This window comes from Entelurus aequoreus, linkage group LG07 (genome assembly GCF_033978785.1).
Source record: "Entelurus aequoreus isolate RoL-2023_Sb linkage group LG07, RoL_Eaeq_v1.1, whole genome shotgun sequence".
Lineage (NCBI taxonomy): Eukaryota > Metazoa > Chordata > Actinopteri > Syngnathiformes > Syngnathidae > Entelurus > Entelurus aequoreus.
Window position 1 is genome coordinate 70839439 of NC_084737.1, and position 26182 is coordinate 70865620.

Below are 26182 nucleotides of genomic sequence, written 5' to 3' on the forward strand. Positions count from 1 at the left end.
ATATAATGTATATATTGTGTTTTTTATGTTGATTTAATAAAAAAATTTTTTTTAAATTTTTTAATTTTTATTTCTTGTGCGGCCCGGTACCAATCGGTCTGTGGACCGGTACTGGGCCGTGGCCTGGTGGTTGGGGACCACTGCCCTAGATGACCAATATACATGTGGCCTTGGGGGCGTGATTAGGGGCGTGGTCACCATGACGTCATTGTATAATTTGCATCATTTGCTATGACATGATTTTTTTTTTTAAAAGGCTCAAATGTATACAATACATCCATCCATCCATCCATTCATTTTCTACCGCTTATTCCCTTTGGGGTCGCGGGGGGCGCTGGAGCCTATCTCAGCTACAATCGGGCGGAAGGCGGGGTACACCCTGGACAAGTCGCCACCTCATCTGCGATGAAGTGGCGACTTGACAATACATACATTTAAAGCTTGACAATACATACATTTAAAGCAAATCTCTGTTATTAATTAGTATTATCATATATTTTTGAATTATATCGTTTTACTATATTTTTAGTTGTTGCTGCTTACAAATCTAGCATCTTTTTCTGGTGTTACTATTAAATGTACCCGTATTTAGAGACTCTACTTTTGTATACCTTGATGTCCACGATGAAAGACGCGAGCTGCAGCGAGCTCGGCGTCACACTTGCTTCGCTTACTTTTTGGACCTTTTCTCCTTAAAAGTCGCCGCTGTTACTCTTAATATTTGCACATTTTGTAGATCTATTTCCGCTGCTATATCTGGGATATATTAACGTTACATCCACATCGCATACATGCTGACTACGCTCAAGACAATCGCGGGCATCTTTGGTGATTAAAGTATTTTTTTCGGCGGCCAAATTTTGGTGCATCACTTGTCAATAGTGCACAAATAATAGGCTATATATACTGTATATCAGTTCATACTGTAACAACCTACTGATGGTAATGTTTTATGTTCGTGTGGTTTTGATTTGATGTTTATTTTTGCCATGATCTCAAACACATTGGTGGAGAATGAGGAAGTGGTGTTGTGTGTCCGTTGTGTGTTGTTGTGTTTGCATGGGAGGTAAAACCTATTGGAATTGGATCGGCTGTTATCATAAGATTCTCAATAAAAATTAAAAATAGTGAGCGTCAGACTTTTGACTTTTTCTGGAAGGCTGCAATGCATTATATAATTATTTTATTTGTTTTTGCGTAAAAACACTTATTTTTAAGGTGTGGCAGGCATGTGCCACATTCAGTTACATTTAAGGGGAAACCCTGAACATACAAATACAGATGCTTTGGTCTTGGAAAAGATTGTTTCAGAAGAGTCAACTTATTGGAATGCATCAAGCATGGGAAAACCTCCAAGTGGATTGTTGAAACTACTAAAATCGGGTTAATGCATTATTAAAAAGTGTAGGGACAGTAGGGAAACTTTGCACTGTGGGGCACATTGGCCTATTTCCTTGTTTGTGATCATGATTGACTACAGCTTGTTGTGTCTTTTTGACAGCACTCATTAGATGGACCAATTCTCGGAACAATGAGAGTCCAAAGAACTTGATAATTAGGTGTGAGCGATATGGCCTAAAATCAATTTAGCGGCGATATGCAGTATATTGCAGCCTCTTGTGATATCAAAATATATCAGAATATATTATTGGGTATATTGTGATATATGTAATATTTTAAAAAAATGGTAACAAAGCCTCCTAATTTCGCTGCTGACATATGCGTTAACACATTGCGTCATTTACGGTATATCAGTTTTAATATATGGAATGTAACATGGTCTTATCTACAGTTGTTTGAATTTAATAAGCACTTATTTTTTGGATACTTACATTAGTTTTGGGTGAAACTACAAATTTAGGTACCAAGTAGGTAGAAGGGCAATATTGGTCCTACCATTATTCATACTTAAAATTTTCAAGCGTATTCAATGTTTTAATTTTTGAATAAAACTGTAATCAGACAAAAACTCAGGATTGTGATTTAAATCATTTGGTTTGTTGCCTTATATCCTCCCCGTGTCGACTTATTTACTGAGTTTGTAAACAATACCAAAAACGACAACACATATCTAACCTTGTTTATCAACGTTATACTGATACCATACTTGGTATTGTTAATGCCTATATTTGTATAAATCATTAGCAGTTAGCATATTGTCCTACAGTGTGGAGTGTAGCATGTTTACATATCACTCGTCCTCGAGTGATGATACGAGTAAGAAACTTAAATTTATTTGCCATCCATGTAGGTAAAGATTGCTGACTTAGAAGTGGATTTGCACTGTGGAGGAACATTAGCCGCAAATATGCTGCACTGCGTTGAAAATGTTTGTTTGTCGCTGTCATATTTGAGGAGCCAAGCTACATTGAGTTATCAACATGCATTATCACGATATAATGAATGTATCAAAAACTCATCATTTGTATTGTATATTGTTAGTATTTCGCAAACTTAGTAAAGATCAAAGATTGAGAATGGAAATGGATTTACACACCTTTTTGTGGATGAGTCACCACTTTGCAATTCTCCACTAGGAGACTCATACTGTTAAATACTCAACAGCTAGATGGCTGAAACTTGGACACAATTGGGCATTCCAACAGGACAATGATACCAAACACACACAACTGGTTTTGAAGGCTAAAATTAAGCTTCTGAAAAGGCCTTCCCAAATTTTAACCCATTAAACATTTGTGGACTCCGCTTAAAGTGGAACTGCACTTTTTTGGGGGGAATTTTGCCTATCGTTCACAAACCTTGATTGATTGATTGATTGATTGATTGATTGATTGATTCAAACTTTTATTAGTAGATTGCACAGTTCAGTAGTTAGTCAAGGGTTGAAGTTGCCTGGAGGTGTTGTTTTAGTGCGTTTTTGAAGGAGGATAGAGATGCACTTTCTTTTACACCTGTTGGGAGTGCATTCCATATTGATGTGGCATAGAAGGAGAATGAGTTTAGACCTTTGTTAGATCGGAATCTGGGTTTAACGTGGTTTGTGGAACTCCCCCTGGTGTTGTGTTATGGCGGTCATTTACATTAAGGAAATAGTTTGACATGTACTTTGGTATCAGGGAGGTGTAGCGGATTTTATAGACTAGGCTCAGTGCAAGTTGTTTTACTCTGTCCTCCACCCTGAGACAGCCCACTTTGGAGAAATGGGTTGGAGTGAGGTGTGATTTGGGGTGGAGGTCTAAAAGTAACCTGACTAGCTTGTTCTGGGATGTTTAGAGTCTAGATTTGAGGGTTTTGGAGAAACGAGAATCAAGACGATAAAAGTTTTTTTTTTTGCATTTTAACTTGTAATAATCTACTCGTTCTAGGTGGCTAGCAATACAGCTAATGGGAGCAATCCATTTTGCATCTGAAACACTTTAAAAATACATCCAAAAACCGGCAACAATACTTAATTTACGTCCCGTAACATGTATATACCCCAAGCTGCAGCGACATTGTTATTGTAAGAGTGAACACTGAGGAACTAGCGTAGTATCACTTCACCATGCTACGGCATTAGCCTTAAGCTAGCTGCGGCGAGAGATAAATTAGCCTCTTGCGTCAGCAGCCGAATGGCTTTTGAGTTTTTAATGCACACTATGCGATATGACAACAATCTTTACTGACTGAAAAACATGAACAACAATATTGCCGTTTCTGTACAGTATTAACCCACATTTCATGTTTCGTTTGTACACAGCTAGTTCGACAGCATACTGTAGTGTACGGTGATGTGCTGCATGCATTATGGTCAATAGTATAATGACTTACTCAATGGTCAGTTGTCCGTTTGGTCAAGCTGGCCGGGGACGTGATTTAGGGGAGAACACCATTTATTTCGGCATTGCTTGCCTCAAAGTTCCACATTTGCAGCGTGACCGAGTCACGCGACCTCACCCTCGGTTTCCGTCTGCTCCAACGTTTCACCCTCTATTCGTGATCACTTCTGCAAACCCCTAAAGCAGTGAAGTTGGCACGTTGTGTAAATTGTAAATAAAAACAGAATACAATGATTTGCAAATCCTGGGGACGGCGTGGCGAAGTTGGTAGAGTGGCCGTGCCAGCAATCGGAGGGTTGCTGGTTACTGGGGTTCAATCCCCACCTTCTACCATCCTAGTCACGTTCGTTGTGTCCTTGGGCAAGACACTTCACCCTTGCTCCTGATGGGTGCTGGTTAGCGCCTTGCATGGCAGCTCCTGCCATCAGTGTGTGAATGTGTGTGTGAATGGGTGACTGTGGAAATACTGTCAAAGCGCTTTGAGTACCTTGAAGGTAGAAAAGCGCTATACAAGTATAACCCATTTATCATTTATAACCTACACTACCGTTCAAAAGTTTGGGGTCACCCAAACAATTTTGTGGAATAGCCTTCATTTCTAAGAACAAGAATAGACTGTCGAGTTTCAGATGAAAGTTCTCTTTTTCTGGCCATTTTGAGCGTTTAATTGACCTGTGATGCTCCAGAAACTCAATCTGCTCAAAGGAAGGTCAGTTTTGTAGCTTCTGTAACGAGCTAAACTATTTTCAGATGTGTGAACATGATTGCACAAGGATTTTCTAATCATCAATTAGCCTTCTGAGCCAATGAGCAAACACATTGTACCATTAGAACACTGGAGTGATAGTTTCTGGAAATGGGTTCTATACACCTATGTAGATATTGCACCAAAAACCAGACATTTGCAGCTAGAATAGTCATTTACCACATTAGCAATGTATAGAGTGTATTTCTTTAAAGTTAAGACTAGTTTAAAGTTATCTTCATTGAAAAGTACAGTGCTTTTCCTTCAAAAATAAGGACATTTCAATGTGACCCCAAACTTTTGAACGGTAGTGTATATTCAATTGAACAGACTGCAAAGACAAGATACTTAACATTCGAACTGGAAAACGTTATTTTATGCAAATATTAGCTCATTGGGAATTTGATGCCTGCAACATGTTTAAAAAAAGCTGGCACAAGTGGCAAAAAAGACTGAGGAAGTTGAGGAATGTTCACCAAACACTTATTTGGAACATCCCACAGGTGAACAGGCTAATTGGGAATATTGTGTAAAGATTTGATTAATTTATGAGGGCCCCACAGCACACTGGTTTCCAGTTAAGTGAAATACTACAACACTTGATATTGTTCAAATACGTTACATTTAAGAACTTGCGCACAAAGCAACACTTGAAGTGACTATGATTAATTTCTGGTTTCTTTCGACCAAAAAATATATATATTGAATATTTTATCAAACACATTTTTATATTGATATCGATTATACATATTGATATCGTGTTGTCAGCCCAGCCCTAACACAGTACTACTGTGTATATCCATCCATCCATTTTCTACCGCTTATTCCCTTCGGAGTCGCGGGGGGCGCTGGAGCCTATCTCAGCTACAATCGGGCGGAAGGCGGGGTACACCCTGGACAAGTCGCCACCTCATCGCAGGGCCAACACAGATAGACAGACAACATTCACACTCACATTCACACACTAGGGCCAATTTAGTGTTGCCAATCAACCTATCCCCAGGTGCATGTCTTTGGAGGTGGGAGGAAGCCGGAGTACCCGGAGGGAACCCACGCAGTCACGGGGAGAACATACAAACTCCACACAGAAAGATCCCAAGCCCGGGATTGAACCCAAGACTACTCAGGACCTTCGTATTGTGAGGCAGATGCACTAACCCCTCTGCCACCGTGCTGCCCTTGTATATCCATGTCTACTATAATTACACCTAATGTTGCACGTAATTAAAATCCCAGTATTTGATGTTGTTAGCTGTGTTCTTCACCACAGTGCTGACCCACTTCCTTTATTACATGTATGTAGACTGTATGCGCTCTTTAAAGACATTTTTATACTGCTGCCATTTTCCTGAATATGCCCATCACATGAAAGGCAGAAATATGTCAACTAGATAGCATACTTAGTAAGAATATTTTTTCACATTCACCCACACACTCAGTTGAGCTGCCTGATGCTGTTTTCTACGCTGTCCTTGAACACAACATTTCCTATAAACCAGGGAAATGTGGAAAAAAAGTGCACTACGGCGCTTAGCGTCATCTATCAAGCAGGATAAGGAGGCTTCAATTGCTTTCACCATCCTGCCAATATTTGTTTGCGTAAATACTGCGGGGTCATCAGGTCATTTTATTCATGTGCCGCCGTAGCTCAATGTGGCGCAATAGCAAGAGAAAGTTAGTGTGTAATGGTGATGGATGAAATGCAAGCACTGCACAAGTAGTCAATCAGTGGCAGGAATACAGTCAATTACAGGCTATACAATGTTTGTTTTTCTCCCACCAATAGACAGCAAAGCTAACCCTAACTGGTACCAGTCACAATTGAACATGCATATCATTAACTTATAAAAAAAGATTGCAATTATTGTCATTCAAGTTGTTGCTGTGCTCACAAATAACTTTTACTGAACCAGAAAATAAATAGTCACATACTTACTGTTTAATTTGGAAATGTGCATTCAAGCCACATTCCTTGGCTTGTCATTTTGGATGCTAAACAACAAATACAACATATCGATATTCAATTCAGTATTTTTTAAAAACAGGAATTTGGAGAATGAGTTAGAATTTTTTTTTAATTAACACAGTTACAGTACTATACACATAGACTGAAATACTAAATTCATGCGTTCACCTAAATTTTACAAGTGGTGATGAAGGTTCACTGTTCTGTTACAGAGAACAAGGATATGGGATAAAACTGCTTTGATATGAAATGGGGTATGGTTAAATAAGCTCTGCTTTTTCTTACTCCTTTTTGGACGTGCTGTAATAAAAAACTGGAAATATGTGATGCATTACATTTACGGATGTCCGATAATGGCTTTTTTGCCGATATCCGATATTCCGATATTGTCCAACTCTTAATTACCGATATCAACCGATACCGATATATACAGTCGTGGAATTAACACATTATTATGCCTGATTTGGACAACCAGGTATGGTGAAGATAAGGTCCTTTTTTAAAAAAAAATAAAAAAAATAAGATAAATAAATTAAAAACATTTTCTTGAATAAAAAAGAAAGTAAAACAATATAAAAACAGTTACATAGAAACTAGTAATTAATGAAAATGAGTAAAATTAACTGTTAAAGGTTAGTACTATTAGTGGACCAGCAGCACGCACAATCATGTGTGCTTACGGACTGTATCCCTTGCAGACTGTATTGATCTATATTGATATATAATGTAGGAACCAGAAATATTAATAACAGAAAGAAACAACACTTTTGTGTGAATGAGTTGGAGGTTTTTTGGGTTGGTGCACTAATTGTAAGTGTATCTTGTGTTTTTTATGTTGATTTAATTTTTAAAAATAAATACAAAATAAATAAAAAAACAACAACAACGATACCAATAATAAAAAAAACAATACCGATAATTTCCGATATTACATTTTAAAGCATTTATCGACATCTCTAATTACATTGTATCGTATGCATGCTCGAAATAAACTGGAACTCAACTGAACTGAAGGTTCCATCGTGTTGTAACTTGACAAAGCCACGACTTATTCACTTGTCCTTAGTGATTATGAGTAACTGCAACCAGAAGTGTCATTTCGACAGCACTCATTGGATTGACCAACCTTCAAAATAATGTGTCTGAAGAACTCCGTGTAGATCTAAGAAAGAGAATTGAAAGTGATTTACACATCTTTATATGAATATGTCCCCTAGAGCTGCAGTCATTGATTATTTTAATAATCGAATAGTTTGTATGATTAATCGAATAAAAAAACAAACTTACTAGCCTCAATGCTCATTTTAGTGAGAGTATTTTCAATCATCCATCCATCCATTTTCTACCGCTTGTCCCTTACCGGGTTGCGGGGGGTGCTGGAGCCTATCCCAGCTGCACACGAGCCGAGGGCGGGGTACACCCTGGACAAGTCGCCACCTCATCGCAGGGCCAACACAGAGATAGACAACATTCATTCACTACGGCCAATTTTGTGTTGCCAATCAACCTATCCCCAGGTGCATGTCTTAACAAAAAATGATATCATCAACATTGAAAGTGCACTTTTATAATGTGTACATTATTAAATATTTGCTGCCACACAGAGCATGTCACCCACACACCACCATTCATTCTCATGTGCGCTGTATTGCAGCAAACGTGCAAAAAAGTTCTGTGCACTTGGTGCAGTCTGGGTTTGATCAATTTTTATTAGTTACTGTCATTAAAATGATAAATCAAAGCAACAGATTATGAACCAAAGTTTTTTTTCCAACTGATTTAATTGATCAATACATTATTATTATTATTATTTTTTTTTTTGTCCTGTCCAGCTTCTTAGGCAAATCATATTGTTGATGTAGATGCCCATATCGGCTGTACAAATTTACTTTACACAAGAGAAGTATGGGATACTTCTTTTGTTGCCTTATTTGTATTTGACTTTATTACATTGATTTATATTATTATTTGGTTCAGCCAGGCCGCAGGGGATAGAAAGAGAAAAAAAGGAAGACAGAGGGGAAAATTGCGGGGACAAGAGGGGGATAAGACAAAGAGAAAACAACAACCACAAACACATCAATAACTACTACAACAACAGAACAGCATCAGCGAATAGGATATGTAGAAATATGATACTAAAAGTGATAGCAAAGAAGCAGCTAGTGAAATAAATATTAATAACACAGAAATGACAATGAGCATTATTACACTACAAATGGAGCAATACAAATACCAATAGAAATAGCACTATTGATAATGAATAATAACAATAATTTACCTCTATTATCAACAATACAATTGTTTCAAATGCAACAATACAAATATGTAATGATAATAATAATAATAATAATAATAATAATAAATTGTATGTATTATTATCATGTATTTTATTTTTATTATGTATTTTATTTGGTGTAGCGCTTTTTAGAGTACTCAAAGACGCTTTACAGGATAAAAAATTAAAATATAAAACAGTTCAAAGTAATAATATAAAATACAGGAAATATAAAAGCAGTACATTGTAAAATGCATAATAATACTGGACATTTACAAGACGGGACATTACAAGACACAGAACACTAATCACTGGTTAAAAGCAGATCAGAAGAGGTGTGTTTTGTGAAGGCTTTTGAAGGTAGGAAGGTCTGAGCAGTCACAGATGGGTTTGGGAAAAGAGTTCCAGAGGGTGGGAGCAGCGACGGAGAAGGCTCTATCACCCCAGGTCCGGAGCTTGGTTCTGAGTGGTGGGGAGAGGAGGTTGGCATCAAAAGAGCGGAGGCTGCGTGAAGGGGTATGGTGGTGAAGCAGGTTGGTGAGGTAGCAGGGGGCCTGGTTGTGGAGGGCTTTTTGGGTGAGGAGGAGGATTAAAAAGTGGATCCGGTGAGGAACAGGGAGCCAGTGGAGATAACTTGAAATACAAAAGAAAGCAGATAAATAGAGAGGAAGAAAGAGAAGCGAACTGTATTAACCTTGTAGATTGTTATAGTAACAATAGGTTAAGCTTTGTCAGTGTGCCATGTGTCACCCAGTTTTCCCTTGGGCAACAACGTTAATATATGTTTGATGAAATGTGATTATATGCATGAGTGTATGTATGTATATGTGCTTGCATATGTACATTATGAGTATATGTATGTTTGTACAGTGAATGTATACATACAGTATGTGTATATGCATGTTTGTACAGTGAATGTGCGTGTAGATGTGCAAACTTTGAGTGTGTAGGTATGTACTGTATTTGTGTATGCATGTGGGAGCGTAGGTACCTATGTATGCGCGTATGTATATTACTCGATTAATCGAACAAGCTAATGTGTATTTGCGTGTACAATATATTTGACTCCCAGTATGTTCGGGAGCCAGAGTCCGGCCCCAGCCACCCAGAGAGCCCAACCCAAATTGATTAATCTTAACTGTGTCATGGGACAGTAGTAGGTCTGCAGCGAATGACTATTTTTGGTAGTTTACTAGTCATTGACTACCTTGCCGATTAGTCGACTAATCGGACTATGAAACATACACCTATTCAGTCTTTCCTTTTTAGCCATGGGCTTTTAAATTCAGCTTGACACATTGTACACATGTGCAAACTAACAATAAAAACACTACATATGAATCCTTCATTCAGAAATATTTATTTATAAAATGTGCTGCTCATTAAGCTGCTACAGAAAGCAGGGACAGGAAAGTGCTGATAATAGTCAAAATAGCAGAAATAAAAACAGAACTTCCTCAGAAAGAAAAATGCAACTTGTGATGATGTGTTTAGAAAGCTGCACACAGGTATTTAGACAAAGTTTTCGCTAGTGGACTTGAATTAAAGGTAAAGCTATTTTTCACACATCTCCCCATGGTAACAAGTTAACTATCTTACCGAGGAAAGTCGGGAGGCCATATCCTCCAGATGTTCGACATGCCTCTGCTTTGAATACTCCCTCATCCCAGACGTACTGCCATGAAAAGCAAGGTCAGCATTGCAAATGGAGCAAGTTATTTGTGTCTTTGACGTGTTTCGGGTGAAATGTTCCAATATTTTTTATGTTTTCACTCGCCCCATGGAGCCATTTTTCTCTTTCTGTTGCTGTCAGTTAAGGTTGCAACAATTATTCAATTGAATCCATGAATTCGATCACAAAAAAAAGCTTTGATTTATATTATGTCGAGTGTTACTAATGATAATTGATACAATCTGGACACGCTAGTTTCTGCAATAGAGCGCACATGAAAGCGGTGGCGTGTGGGTGCTGTGACAGAGCGATTATTCATGTACACATTAGAACTGCTATTTCAAAGTTGATGCATTTATTAGAAAAACAAAGAAATAAGGTTGTGGCAAGCATTATAATTGTTTAGTTCAACTATATTTGAGGCTACAAAATGTGTTTTATCCAGTTACTCGATTAATCGAACAAACTAATCGATAGATTAATCGATTTCTAAAATAGTCAATAGCTGTAGCCCTACTGTCAACTCACCAGTAGCACTGACCTGGGCATGTCCGTTTCACCCGGGAAAACGATTTTGTATTTGTATGAATTTGTCAGCATCGAATTTCATTATCGATTTTTGTTGACAATGTCGTCTAATCGTCGCGAACTTAGCTGGTAGGAGACTCATATTGTCAAATACTTCAACTTCACCTCATCAACACATGGATCCCAAATGTTCTCTATTAAGCGGCATTCTGCAATTTTTCGAGCAATTTTTTTCGATGTCCATATAAAATTGCTAAAACAATGCGTGTTGATCGAGTCAGGTTGCTTTCGGGTTGTAGCGGCTGGCTATGGGGTTCTGGCCAATGGCTTTGACGGGGGCGGCGGGACTTCCGACGCGAGGATGGGGAAGTCAACTTTGTGATTTTTTGCAAATATTAGCTCATTTGGAATTTGATGCCTGCAACATGTTTTAAAAAAAGCTGGCACAAGTGGCAAAAAATACTGACAAAGTTGAGGAATGATCGAATTGTCGAACAGTTTAAGAACAAAATTTCTCAACGAGCTATTGCAAGGGATGTAGGGATTTCACCATCTATGGTCCGTGATATCAAAAAGTTCAGAGAATCTGGAGAAATCACTGCAGGTAAGCGGCAAGGCCGAACACCAACATTGAATGCCCGTGACATTCGATCCCTCAGGCGGTACTTCATCAAAAACCGACATCAGTGTGTAAAGGATATCACCACATGGCCTCAGGAACACTTCAGAAAACCACTGTCAGTAACTACAGTTCGTCGCTGCATCTGTAAGTGCAAGTTCAAACTCTACTATGCAAAGCGAAAGCCATTTATCAACAACACCCAGAAACGCCGCCAGCTTTGCTGTGCCCAAGCTCAGTTTATTTTGGGGTGAGAGTGAAAGAAGAGAGGTCATTCCCTTTTGTCAAATAAATGGGAATTTTTCTGAGCTTCCATTCTTTGAACATTACAGTATGTTTTGTTTGGTGTTGGTTGCTTCCGTTGACACTAAAGAACGCTCAGAAGTTAAATACTGTGCGACAAAGAAACAAAAATGGCAGCGGCTTTGCTGCGCTTTTGCTCGCAAATGTGTCTTTAACAGCTTTGCATGTTTAGGTACTTGTGTGTTTCATTTGTTAATGTAATGTTATTTATTGGACATTTAACAAAGTATTAGTGGAGGTGTACAATTTTGACCTAAAACTAAAATTACAGTCAAACTTTCGCTCCAAATTCTTGTTTTTAAAAAAATCATTGAAGATGTGTCTTAATCTGGTGTACCTATACCGTCTTTTTCGGTCTAGAAGCCGCTACTTCCAACGTTTTGAACCCTGTGGTTTACAAAACAGTGAGGCTAATTTATGGATTTTCCTTTGCTAACGGCCATAATATTTTGTATTGAACAAATACTTTTCATATAACGCCCACAGAGACACCGAAAAGGTGTGTTATTGTTTGTGCTTTGATGTCATATTTGATCAACGTTGCTCACTCAAGGGTAAAACGGAATCCATCCTGTTTGGGTCCCACATCAACCTTAAGAGAGTCAGTGACTTCACTATAAAAGTGGGTGACGTTGTTATCACCAGGAAAGATGAGGTCACCTACCCAGGTTCCATTCTAGAGGCTAATCTTTCCTGTGACAAAATGGCAACTAAGGTAATCATAAAGGTCAACCAACGAACAAGATTTCTCTATAGAATCTCCTCTCTGGTCAACAAAAGCACCGTGAGGATTCTAGCGGGAACTCTCGTTCAACCCTTTTTCGATTACGCATGCACCTCCTGGTACCCTAGCACCTCCAAAACCCTCAAATCTAAACTCCAAACATCCCAGAACAAGCTAGTTAGATTACTTCTAGACCTCCACCCCAGGTCCCACCTCACTCCTACCCACTTCTCCAAAGTGGGCTGGCTCAGGGTGGAGGACAGAGTAAAACAACTTGCACTGAGCCTAGTCTATAAAATCCGCTACACCTCCCTGATACCGAAGTACATGTCAAACTACTTCCTTAACGTAAATGACCGCCATAACCACAACACCAGGGGGAGCTCCACTAACCACGTTAAACCCAGATTCCGATCCAACAAAGGTCTTAACTCATTCTCTTTCTATGCCACATCAATGTGGAATGCGCTCCCAACAGGTGTAAAAGAAAGGGCATCTCTATCCTCCTTCAAAACCGCAATAAAAGTACACCTCCAGGCAGCTACAACCCTAAACTAACACCCTCCCCGGATTGTTAATAATCAAATGTAAACAATCAAATGTAGATACTTTTTCTTATGCCTTCTGATCTCTCTCTCTCTATGTCCACTAGTTGCTGTACTTATCCTACCAAGTCAGACCTACACTGTTCCAATATCCATTTCTCTGTTCTCAATTGTTGATGACTGATGATAACAACTAAACCTACCCCCCCACCTCCCCTCCACACCCCGGATTGTAAATAATGTAAATAATTCAATGTGATTATCTTGTGTGATGACTGTATTATGATGATAGTATATATCTGATAGTATATATCTGTATCATGAATCAATTTAAGTGGACTCCGACTTAAACAAGTTGAAAAACGTATTCGGGTGTTACCATTTACTGGTCAATTGTATGGAATATGTACTTCACTGTGCAACCTACTAATAAAAGTCTCAATCAATCAATCAAAACTCCACGTGCTGCGGGTTGACAATGTACTTCCTGTTTCGTGTCGAAAGTATAGTTGTCGATAGCCTTTCTGCTTGAAAAAGATTAATTATTCATCCCTCCAAGCAATGTTTGTGAGTTTTACAACATAACTAAAACAATTCATACTTACCAAACCGTCCCATATGTGATGTCTGTAGGAGCGTTTTCATGCATATTTGTACCGTACGTGCTATCGTAATGCAATCAAGCCAGCGTCTTTAGGATTAGTGAATATGCTAACACGTTTACAAGTGTCTGTGTTAGTATTAACTTTCAATGACATAATTTTTGCATTGTTTCAATATCGTAAATTTACAGAAACATCAACGTGGAATTATTAAATCGGTTCAGCTGATTTTAGAGCTTTTGTACAGCCCTAAAATATGTAAACATATTTTTTTCATCTAAAATACTGCTTAAATACTGGTGCGCTCTATAGCCCGGGAAATACAGTAATCATTCCACCCTGGAAGAAAAAAACCCCCCCAAATCACATAAAGGCCACCAAATTATTGTGACATTTAGTGTATGTAAATTTTGTTCGGAACTGGATGCTGCCTAATCGAATTAGGAGTAGTTGCAAGGCCCTTAAAGTTGCTGATGCAGCATTACAAAATATGTTCAATGCCAACATAAGTTTTTTATCAATGTTAATTTGCAGTCGTTGTGATTTATGCACAGGAACGTAAACACAATTCTAATTACAAAGCAGCAACAGTTTTTTTTGGTCAAAATCCCCTTTGATTCTTTTGTAAAGCATTCCTTTGTGTTTTTCACGAGAATTGCGCTAAAGACAAGATCGACGATGATCTCTTTGAAAGGGCTCGATCGGACTGAACTACCGCTGCCAAAGCTTTCATCAAGAGACTGATGTAAAGCCTCCGCGGTATCGTACACAACTTGAGTCCTTGCGCTCTGCTGCTGCTGCTTATGTTTTAATAAATAGCAATTGTTAGACATTTTGCATGTAAAACAACGTAATTATAAACAACCACGAGAAAGCTGTTGCACTTCTAAAAAATGCAAATGACTTTCCATTATAAATCGCAACAAAAGCCAAGCTACGCCTCCGAGCCAGGGGCCTCTAGGTTTTGTATGCTCGCTTCCATTATTAATGGTATTCACAAGCCAAACTTTTTAGGTTGTTGCAGATGAGCGCTTTAATCTATTTTTGCTGTAAATTAATGAATTTTTAAAGAGGACTAGTCCTTGTTGAATAGTGCTGGATGTGGGAATGTGGTGACGCAGTGCTATAGCCCCCTTTAGTCTGCTGCACCATTTCACAAACAGCATCCCCATCTCTCTCCTGGGACCTTCTGTTGGGGGAGTTTACAGAAATGCTGCATTCCTATGTTTTATTTATGACAAAATATGCCTTTTTAACTTCTCCGTTTTTGTCAAAAATCTCAAATCGTCCTAGCTTTTTCTCCCCACCCACCCCCCGGCATGCCGCGGTAATCTTCTGGGTCGCCAACCCTTCTTCACCTCGGCAGATGTTTTCAGGTGTTGTACTCTTTGTGAGCTTTTAGGGAGTTTGAATTATTTATTCTAAGGCTTCAAAGGTTTACGTTTCTGGTCCCTCTTTCTGTTTGTTTTTTTCAGACTTGAGAATAATGGGTGGGATTGTTTGTTACCGTCACACGTGAAAGCGTGAAGGTGAGAGGTGTTGTTTTCACCTTAGCTGGTTGGTTTGTTTGTTAATTAGCTAGTAGAATTTATGGAGAGGTGGAACATGTCAATAGCAGGAAGTTGTTACATTTCGGTGTGGATAAAAATGTGAATAGCAGAATTAATTTTCTCTCGTCGTCGTGTGCTCTCAAGAGACCAGACCCAGAATGCAAATGGTACGGTCCCATTCAACTTCCAGCACACTATCCAGCACACTACATCAACTGTGACTTTGTGGGGCTGCTTGAAGCAAGGAAGAATTCATGAGCAAAAAGGTGAGAAGATGTGTGTATGTATGTAAAAAAACAGTGAAGTTGGCACGTTTGTGTAAATGGCAAATAAAAACAGAATGCAATGATTTGCAAATCCTTTTCAACCTATATTCAATTGAATAAACTGCAAAGACGAGATGGTTAACGTTCAAACTTGAAAACGTTATTTTTTGGTCATATTAGCTCATTTGGAACTTGATGTCTGCAACATGTTTCAAAAAAGCTGGCACAAGTGGCAAAAAAGACTGAGAAAGTTGCGGAATGCTCATCAAACACTTATTTGGAACATCCCACAGGTGAACAGGCACATTTGGGAACAGGTGGGTGCCATGGTTGGGTATAAAAGCAGCTTCCATGAAATGCTCAGTCATTCACAAACAAGGATGGGGTGAGGGTCACCACTTTGTGAACAAATGCGTGAGCAAGTTGTCGAACAGTTTAAGAACAACATTTCTCAACGAGCTTTTGGAAGGAATTTTGGGATTTCACCATCTACGGTCTGTAATATCATCAAAAGATTCAGAGAATCAGGAGAGATCACAGCATGTAAGGGGCAATGCCCGTGACCTTCGATCCCTCAGGCGGTACTGCTACATATATATATATATATATATATATATATATATATATATATATATATATATATATATATATATATATATGTATGTATGTATGTATGTATGTATGTATGTATGTATGTACACTACCGTTCAAAAGTTTGGGGTCACATTGAAATGTCCTTATTTTTGAAGGAAAAGCACTATACTTTTCAATGAAGATAACTTTAAACTAGTCTTAACTTTAAAGAAATACACTCTATACATTGCTAATGTGGTAAATGACTATTCTAGCTGCAAATGTCTGGTTTTTGGTGCAATATCTACATAGGTGTATAGAGGCCCATTTCCAGCAACTATCACTCCAGTGTTCTAATGGTACAATGTGTTTGCTCATTGGCTCAGAAGGCTAATTGATGATTAGAAAACCCTTGTGCGATCATGTTCAGACATCTGAAAACAGTTTAGCTTGTTACAGAAGCTACAAAACTGACCTTCCTTTGAGCAGATTGAGTTTCTGGAGCATCACATTTGTGGGGTCAATTAAACGCTCAAAATGGCCAGAAAAAGAGAACTTTAATCTGAAACTCGACAGTCTATTCTTGTTCTTCGAAATGAAGGCTATTCCACAAAATTGTTTGGGTGACCCCAAACTTTTGAACGGTAGTGTATGTATAAATATATGTATGAATGTATATATATATGTATATATATATATATATATATATATATATATATATATATATATATATATATATATATATATATATATATATATATATATATATATATATATATATATATATATATATATATATATTATCATTGTATTCTGTTTTTATTTACGATTTACACAACGTGCCAACTTCACTAAATATATTATATATATATATATATTTATATATATATGTGGGCTGTGAATCTTTCGGTGTCCCACGATTCGATTCAATATCGATTCTTGTGGTCACGATTCGATTATAAATCGATTTTTTTTCCCCGATTCAAAAGGATTCTCTATTCATTCAATACATAGGATTTCAGCAGGATCTACCCCAGTCTGCTGACATGCAAGCAGAGTAGTAGATTTTTGTAAAAAGCTTTTATAATTGTAAAGGACAATGTTTTATTAACTGATTGCAATAATGTCAATTTGTTTTAGCTATTAAATGAACCAAAAATATGACTTATTTTATTTTTGTGAAAATGTTGGACACAGTGTGTTGTCAAGCTTATGAGATGCGATGCAAGTGTAAGCCACTGTGACACTATTGTTCTTTTTTTTAATTTTTATAAATGTCTAATGATAATGTCAATGAGGGATTTTTAATCACTGCTATGTTGAAATTGTTACTACTATTGATACTGTTGTTGATAATATTCATTTTTGTTTCACTACTTTTGGTTTGTTCTGTATCGTGTTTGTGTCTCCTCTCAACTGCTCTGTTTATTGCAGTTCTGAGTGTTGCTGGGTCGGGTTTGGTTTTGGAATTGGATTGCATTGTTATGGTATTGCTGTGTATTGTTTTGTTGGATTGATTAAAAAAAAATAAAAAAATAAATAAAAATAAAAATGTATTTAAAAAAAAAAAGAGAATCGATTCTGAATCGCACAATGTAAGAATCGCGATTCAAATTCGAATCGTTTTTTTCCCCACACCCCTAATATATATATATATATATATATATATATATATATATATGTATGTATGTATGTATGTATGTATATATATATATATATATATGTATGTATGTATGTATGTATGTATGTATGTATGTATGTATGTATGTATGTATGTATGTATGTATGTGTATATATATATATATATATATATATATATATATATATATATATATATATATATATATATATATATATATATATATATATATATATATGTATGACTTTCTTCCTTAACATTTACTGTTAATGTATAACATTCAAATCACTATTTTGTAGAGAAAAAAAGGAAAAGAAAAAGGAAGAAGTAAGAAAAAGTTTTTTCTCAAAATCGTGCAGCCCTCTTTAAAATATACAAATACTATTTTTTGTTTTATTTTAAGGTTCCATCAAGAAGGGAATACGGCATAAAAACTAGGCTAAACAAATCACGCCATTGACTCGCTGTGGCGGGCCAAAAGACAATAATAATTGAACAACCGTTCTTACACAACTGCATCAATTATTATAATTATTAGGTACATTCACGGCATCATATGAATTGAGTCACTGTAGTTATTGTATGCAGACTACAATATTTTTCAGCTTGGCGAAGGTCTGCGCTCGACAGGGTGCCTTTCAACCTTCACGCGAGTCGCAATTGGCTTGCGTCGGCACGCAGCTCGCCGTCCTTTTGAAACAGCCAATGAAAACGTTGCCAGACGTTTAAAAGGGGATAAATGATCCGTTCACTCTGCTTATTTTCTTTGCCCCCCTTTGGCGCATTGATGTGTCTGACCGGTTTTTTTCGACACCATGAAACATCCCATCAATGCTTTTCTTTGTGAATTTGCTGACAGGAGCGGATGATAATTATTCTACCCTCTGCATCATTTAGAGATGAGTGGGCACCACCGTAAGGGCATCTGATTTGGTTTTATATACAAGCAGAGAACCTTTTCAGGCGTATGTGTTTTGGCACTGAGGCAGAAAGTAATTAAGATGTTCAATACTGCTTTTTGGACCTTTTTCCTCCGCTTCCTTTGACACTCGCTCCGACCCCCTCCTCTTCCTTCCCAGAAACTCCTTTTTGCTCCACGCTCTCTGTGTGGGTATTTTGTCATTACTTCGTTTTTCTCTGAAAATATTTTGATGCCTCCTTCCTATTTGCTGCACTCCTCTCACCCCGACTCCCTCCCTTCAACCCCATTGAAAGTTGTCTCTATTAAAATGCAGAACTGTAAAGCCTCTCAGTCTGAAAGCCTGCGAGCAGCGGGGGACTGTTAGCTGTGAGAGATGCACGCGGCTGAGTGAGTGCATCACAACTACAAAGACTAATGGGTGAATACATTCAATCACTCACACACTCCTCCACTCGTTCTTAAAGTGACAATGTTTCCAGTGAGGAAAGGGTGGAGGCCGTAGAACGGGTAATAAATATACTTTGGCTTAAAAAGTCCAAATCTACGCACATCTCCAGATCGTTTATGCTGGTCGTTAATCACGAGAGTTAGGAGTTAATGACTCACTAGCTGACAAGTTGCTCAAACAGTGGATCTGCAAAGAAGAACTGCTCTTTTTATGGAATTTTGCCCAGCATTCACAATCCTTTTGTATGACAAGGACACAAATGTTTTTCTTTGAATAAACTGCGATCAAATGACCGCTTACAGTGGAGCCAGAGGGGATCAGAGTTTGCGATCAGTATTGAAAGGCAATAATCGGCAATGGCGAACACCTCGGCCATCACGCACATGAACAATAACAAGATCTGATAGCTCAGTTACAGCTCATGTTATTCTATTCTGTGTTACATGTGTTTTATGTTGCATGATTGCACCAAGTACAATTCCTAGTTTGTGAACCCGTTCTCAAACAATGGCAACAGAAACGATTCTGATTCTGATTCTTATACATTTTCAAGAAAATCGTCCGATACTGATCGGTGGCCGATTGATCGGCACATTCCTAGTTTGAAAAAGTCTAAAATAAAAAAGAATAAGATCTAAGGCCTTAAAATGTCAAAAATTCTATCAAAATCTCATCAAGAGTCGATCGTGTTATTCATAACTACAAAACGGAATTTAAGTACCTGTGCAGACCCGGTCAGAATTTTATCAATCACAACCAACTATCGAGCTGATCTGATTTAATAAATGTTTATTAGTTATGCTAATGAAACGATTAATTGAAGCTACAGGATATAAATCAAAGCTTTTTTCTCCTGTCAACCATTAATTGATTAAACAAAGTAATTGTTGCAGCCCGAAAAAGAAGATGTCCACGTTAATGTGAATTATACGGAGCCCCTAAAGGGACATGGGGGAAAAAAATGTTTTAATAATTTTTTATTTATTTTTGTTATTTCTTTTTAGACATGTATCTCGTGCGCACGAGAAACTTTTTATAAAGTTATAAAACATTTAAAAAAAAATTAATTAATTAATTTTTTTTTTTTTTTTAGACATGTATCTTGTGCGCACGAGAAAGTTTCTCATGCGCACAATTTTTATTTTTATTTTTATAACTTTATAAAAAGCTTCTTGTGCGCACGAGATACATGTCTAAAAAAAAATAAATTAAAAAAAATAAAAATTATAAAAACATTTTTTTCCCCCATGTCCCTTTAGGGGCCCCGTATAATTAATATTCCTTCAGTCAGGTGTTTTTTTTTTTTAATGAATATTGTCATGATCTCTCATGACAGGTTGTACTCATGTTTCATGTTGCTCTGTTTTGCCATTATTTCCTGTGTGTGTTACAGCAGAGTTTAGCTCGCTGGGGTGATTACGAAAGCGCAGTCTTAAATTGACTAATTAATTTTGGTCTTTAAAAAGTCTTAATTTTGACTTGCTGAAACCTGCAGAGTCCCTGTGAAACTAACTACTGAATTAAACATGTGAAATATCATATATTTCATTAAGCCAAAATTCATGTGTACTTGAATGCCTCTACAATATCCTTTTTTTTTTAAAATATGTTTTAAAAATGAATGATATTAGTGTGTGAATGTGAGTGTGAATGTTGTCTGTCTATCTGTGTTGGCCCTGCGATGAGGTGGCGACTTGTCCAGGGTGTACCCCGCCTTCCGCTCGAATGCAGCTGAGATAGGCTCCAGCACACCCCGCGATCCCGAAAGGGACAAGCGGTAGAAGATGGATGGATGGATATTTTAAAGTATTGGGGAAAACGTTACAGCAATAACTGACAAAGGTCCAGAGGAAAAATAAAAAAGAGTTTGCTTGTTTGTTTTTTTCAGAAGCAAACAATTCAATATGGAAGACGCTAAGCAGCATGGTGGCCCTCTCCGTGGGAAATTTCAATACAAAAATTCCATGGCGAAACAGTCGATCAACATAAACAGGAAGGAGTTTTCTTTTCACCAAAGCACTTTCAGCCTAACATATTACATTACTAAGACAATAAGAATAGGGCTGCACCTGTCAATTATTGTAGAAATCGTTTGATTAATCGAGTACCGTATTTTTCGGAGTATAAGTCGCTCCGGAGTATAAGTCGCACCGGCCGAAAATGCATAATAAAGAAGGAAAAAAACATATACAAGTCGCACTGGAGTATAAGTCGCATTTTTGGTTGAAATTTATTTGATAAAACTTCACACCAAGAATAGACATTTGAAAGGCAATTTAAAATAAATAAAGAATAGTGAACAACAGGCTGAATAAGTGTACGTTAAATGAGGCATAAATAACCAACTGAGAACGTGCCTGGTATGTTAACGTAACATATTATGGTAAGAGTCATTCAAATAACTATAACATATAGAACATGCTATACGTTTACCAAACAATCTGTCACTCCTAATCGCTAAATCCCATGAAATCTTATACGTCTAGTCTCTTACGTGAATGAGCTAAATAATATTATTTGATATTTTACGGTAATGTGTTAATAATTTCACACATAAGTCGCTCCTGAGTATAAGTCGCACCCCCGGCCAAACTATGAAAAAAAACTGTGACTTATAGTCCGAAAAATACGGTAATCGGATAAAACACAATTTAGAGCCTCAATGCATATATATATTTTTGGGAAAACCATTGAAATAAAAATGTTTCTGTTGCTGTAATGACCTGTTGCGTCAAGTCTGACATGTTCTTGTTTCCTTTTTTTCCTGTTTTTGTTTCCTCTTATTTTTGTTCACTTCCTGTCTGGCTGCACCACTCTGGCCTTAGCGCTGTTTCCCTCACCTGTCCCTGATTGGCAACCTGAGCACACCTGTTCGTGGTTGCCAATCAGGCTTCCATATGAGCCATCGTGCCCTGCAGTCAGTCAGCAACTACCGCAGCCATGTGCGAGCGTGGCATTTGCATTAAAATGACAGCGGCTGTGCCAAAATGATGTTTATGTATTTAAAATTCTGTGCTCGCTGTGTATTCGGATTTTATACATTTAGTAGTTATGCTAATTAAACGATTAATTGAAGCTACAGGATATAAATCAAAGCTTTTCTCTCCTCTGCAACCATTAATTGATTTAACAATGTAATTGTTGCAGCCCGAAAAATAATTAATTTGTCCACTTTAATGTGAATGAATATTCCTTCAGTCAGGTGTTTTTTTTAACATGAATATTGTCATGATCTCTCATGACAGGTTGTACTTATGTTTCATGTTGCTCTGTTTTGCCATTATTTCCTGTACAGCGCTCTGAATTTGCCTATTTTTTCAGGCACTTTACCTCTGGCTTGAGCGCTACTTCTCACCTGTTCTTGATTAGTGATTAGGTGGCTCACCTGTCCCTAATCACTAATCAGCAGGGTATATCTAGGCGACACTGGTTCGCTAAGTAATGTTAATGGTGTGCCTTTGGATTTGTGTCTGCCTAGTCCGGGGGTCGGCAACCCGCGGCTCTAGAGCCGCATGCGGCTCTTTAGCGCCGCCCTAGTGGCTCTCTGGAGATTTTTCAAAAATGTATGAAGAATGGAAAAAGATGAGGGGGAAAAAAATCAATTTTTTTGTTTTAGTATGGTTTCTGTAGGAGGACAAACATGACACAAACCTCCGTAATTGTTATAAATCACACTGTTTATATTAAATATGCTTCACTGATTCAAGTATTTGGCGAGCGCCGTTTTGTCCTACTTATTTTGGCGGTCCTTGAACTCACCGTATAGTCTGTTTACATGCATAACTTTCTCGGACTTTCTAGGACGTGTTTTATGCCACTTCTTTTTCTGTCTCATTTTGTCCACCACACTTTTAACGTGTGTGAATACACAAAGGTGAGTTTTGTTGATGTTATTGACTTGTGTGAAGTGTTAATCAGACATATTTGGTCACTGCATGACTGCAAGCTAATCGATGCTAACTTGCTATTTAGGCTAGCTATATGTACATATTGCATCATTATGCCTAATTTGTAGCTATATTTGAGCTAATTTAGTTTCCTTTAAGTCCTCTTAATTAAATTTATATCTCATGACACATGTAATATGGCTTTTAATTTTTTGCGGCTCCAGACAGATTTGTTTTTGTTTTTTTGGTCCAATATGGCTCTTTCAACATTTTGGGTTGCCGACCCCTGGCCTAGTCCTAATCGCTTGTATTCCGTCACGTGACTTCTGCCCGGAAGTAAACAACAGTGGTGGTCAAGCAAGCCAAAATGGCTGTTGTACAGCTAGCAGCGGGCAAACTGAGTAAAAAAGAGGCTTAAATCTTCCTGCAAAAAGCAGATAAAGCAAAACGTATATCTATGCAATGGAATAAATCCCTATTCTTTATCAAAAAAAGATTTGTCGATTTGATATCAACGATTATACGTTGATCGCGTTCCCAGACACATCGAACGATTGTGCTCCAGACACCATTCTACACGACAAAATAGAAAACTTAGAAAAACATGGAGGTCTGCAACTTCTTTGCATGTGGCTGGGTCAAGGAAATTGGTATCAAGACTCTCCTGGATGAATCATGCATTGTTTTTGCTCGGGTAAGTTTGCATTTCCTGATTCAACTTCGGGTCTACAGCCATGTTTGTTGCTGTTACACGCGACGTTTACCAGTAGCGTGTATTTTCCCCGTGTTTATCAAAATAATACTTTAGTTCTCAGTGTTGTGTATGTGCTGAAAGCTTCCATTTATGATTGTTGTCTTTAGTAAAAGCTTAAATCTTTTAGGTTTTGCTCACATTTGCTTTCTTTTATTAATACTCGAGAAGTTGGATGTTTTTCTGAACACTCGTAGCAAACGTGTTTAAGAAACACCAATAATATCAAGAGAATACTTAAATGGGAAATAATAACCGTTGAAAGTATATCAAGCAAACCTTTAACAAAGTGATCACTTCAAACTCATGCATTCTTTGAATCTGCTCCCTTTGACTGGAGTGTGAGCTGATTTTCTCACTGTCGTTTCGTTAAATCTTGCATTGTTCCGCTCTTTTTGATTACCTCTCGAGGACTCTGGAGAAATGTTTATCCTTTATGCAATTTTAATGATTCATACAGCTGAAAACAACACAAGCATAGGGCATTTTTTCTTCAAGAGAGGCTAAATGGCGCCCAGTACCCATTGAGAACGCGACATGAGCCAGACTAAACGGCCGTAAAATCCAAGCATTTAAAATACCTTCTATTCTGCACTTTGCCTACTGTCTCTACATCTTGGGGTCACGCCACCAGCAATCATGCATCCCCTTTAGAACACCCTGAGTATATACAGTATGTGATACAATAGCTTGGGTGGAAGGCAATTTGCATTAAAATGTCAACAAGCGGTAGAAAATGGATGGATGGATGTCAATTGGAGGAAAAAGAGCTTTGCTGTAGATAATCATATACTGTGAAAAGTTGTCAACAGGCGTATAGATTAGGGTTGTACGGTATACCGGTATTAGTATAGTAACGCTATACTAATTAATCATATTCGGTACTATACCGCCTCTAAAAAGTACATTGGTGGATCTACACCTAACATCCACTGTGATGATACCAAGTACAGGAGCGTATCTAATCGATACTACTATGATTACATCGATAGTTTTTAGCATCACAAAATCTTCTTTTGTTTAAAAAAAATATATATTATGTTTATAAACTCAAGAAATATGTCCCTGAACACATGAGGACTTTGAAAAAGACCAAAGTATGATCCTGTAACTACTTGGTATCGGATTGATACCCAAATTTGTGGTATCATCCAAAACTAATGTAAAGTATCTAACAATAGAAGAATAAGTGATTATTACATTTTACCAGAAGTGTAAATAGAACATGTTAAAAGTAGGGATGTCCGATAATGGCTTTTTGCCGATATCCGATATTCCGATGTTGTCCAACTCTTAATTACCGATACCAACCGATACCGATATATACAGTCGTCGAATTAACACATTATTATGCCTAATTTGGACAAGCAGGTATGGTGAAAATAAGGTTCTTTTTAAAAATTTTTATAAAATAAGATAAATAAATTAAAAACATTTTCTTGAATAAAAAAGGAAGTAAAACAATATAAAAACAGTTACATAGAAACTATTAATTAATGAAAATGAGTAAAATTAACTGTTAAAGGTTAGTACTATTAGTGGACCAGCAGCACGCACAATCATGTGTGCTTACGGACTGTATCCCTTGCAGACTTTATTGATATATATTGATATATAATGTAGGAACCAGAATATTAATAACAGAAAGAAACAACCCTTTTGTGTGAATGAGTGTAAATGGGGGAGGGAGGTTTTTTGGATTGGTGCACTAATTGTAAGTATCTTGTGTTTTTATGTTGATTTAATTAAATAATTTAAAAAAAACAATAAAAAAAAACCGATACCGATAATAAAAAAAACGATACCAATAATTTCCGATATTACATTTTAAAGCATTTATCGGCATCATCATCTCTTTTTAAAAGAGAAAGTAACCAGATATTAACAGTAAATGAACAAGTCTATGATTAATTTTCTACCACTTGGCCTTAATAATGTTGACAAAATAATAGAATGACAAATGACACAATATGTTACTGCATATGTCAGCAGGTAAATTAGGAGCCTTTGTTTTCTTACTTACTACTAAAAGACAAGTTGTCTTGTATGTTCACTATTTTATTTAAGGACATACTTGCAAAGAGAAACATATGTTTAATGTACCGTTAAGATTTTTAGTTAAAATAAAGCCAATAATGCGATTTTTGTGGTCCCCTTTTATTTAGACAGGTATCAAAGTATCAAAATACACTTTGGTGTCCAAAATACAGACAACCTTAACGTCAACCGTGCACCGATAGACCCCGTATCCATCCACCTCTCAAAGACACGGCAAAATTATGGAAATAACAGTTTGTTTGGCCAAAGACATATGTCCTGTATATCCTGTGAGCGATGCATGAATGGGTTCCTTTTGTATGTGTCTTTCGTGCATAATCTTATTTT

The 26182-nt window shown here is 37.3% G+C and overlaps 1 protein-coding gene across 8 annotated transcripts in view; it reads left to right on the forward strand.

Moving 5' to 3' along the window:
• Nucleotides 1-26182, forward strand: part of LOC133654230 (forkhead box protein J3-like) — a 296340-nt gene that overhangs the window by 64011 nt on the left and 206147 nt on the right. Inside the window, exon 1 of one of the 8 annotated variants that reach the window (XM_062054413.1) lies at nt 15451-15577. The exons of 5 other annotated variants lie outside the window; for them this stretch is intronic. The gene's annotated coding sequence lies outside the window, so the exon portion shown is untranslated. Of the gene's footprint in view, nt 1-15450; nt 15578-23018; nt 23034-26182 lie in introns of those variants that run through there. 2 more of the 8 variants (XM_062054409.1, XM_062054414.1) reach the window with 2 other exon arrangements.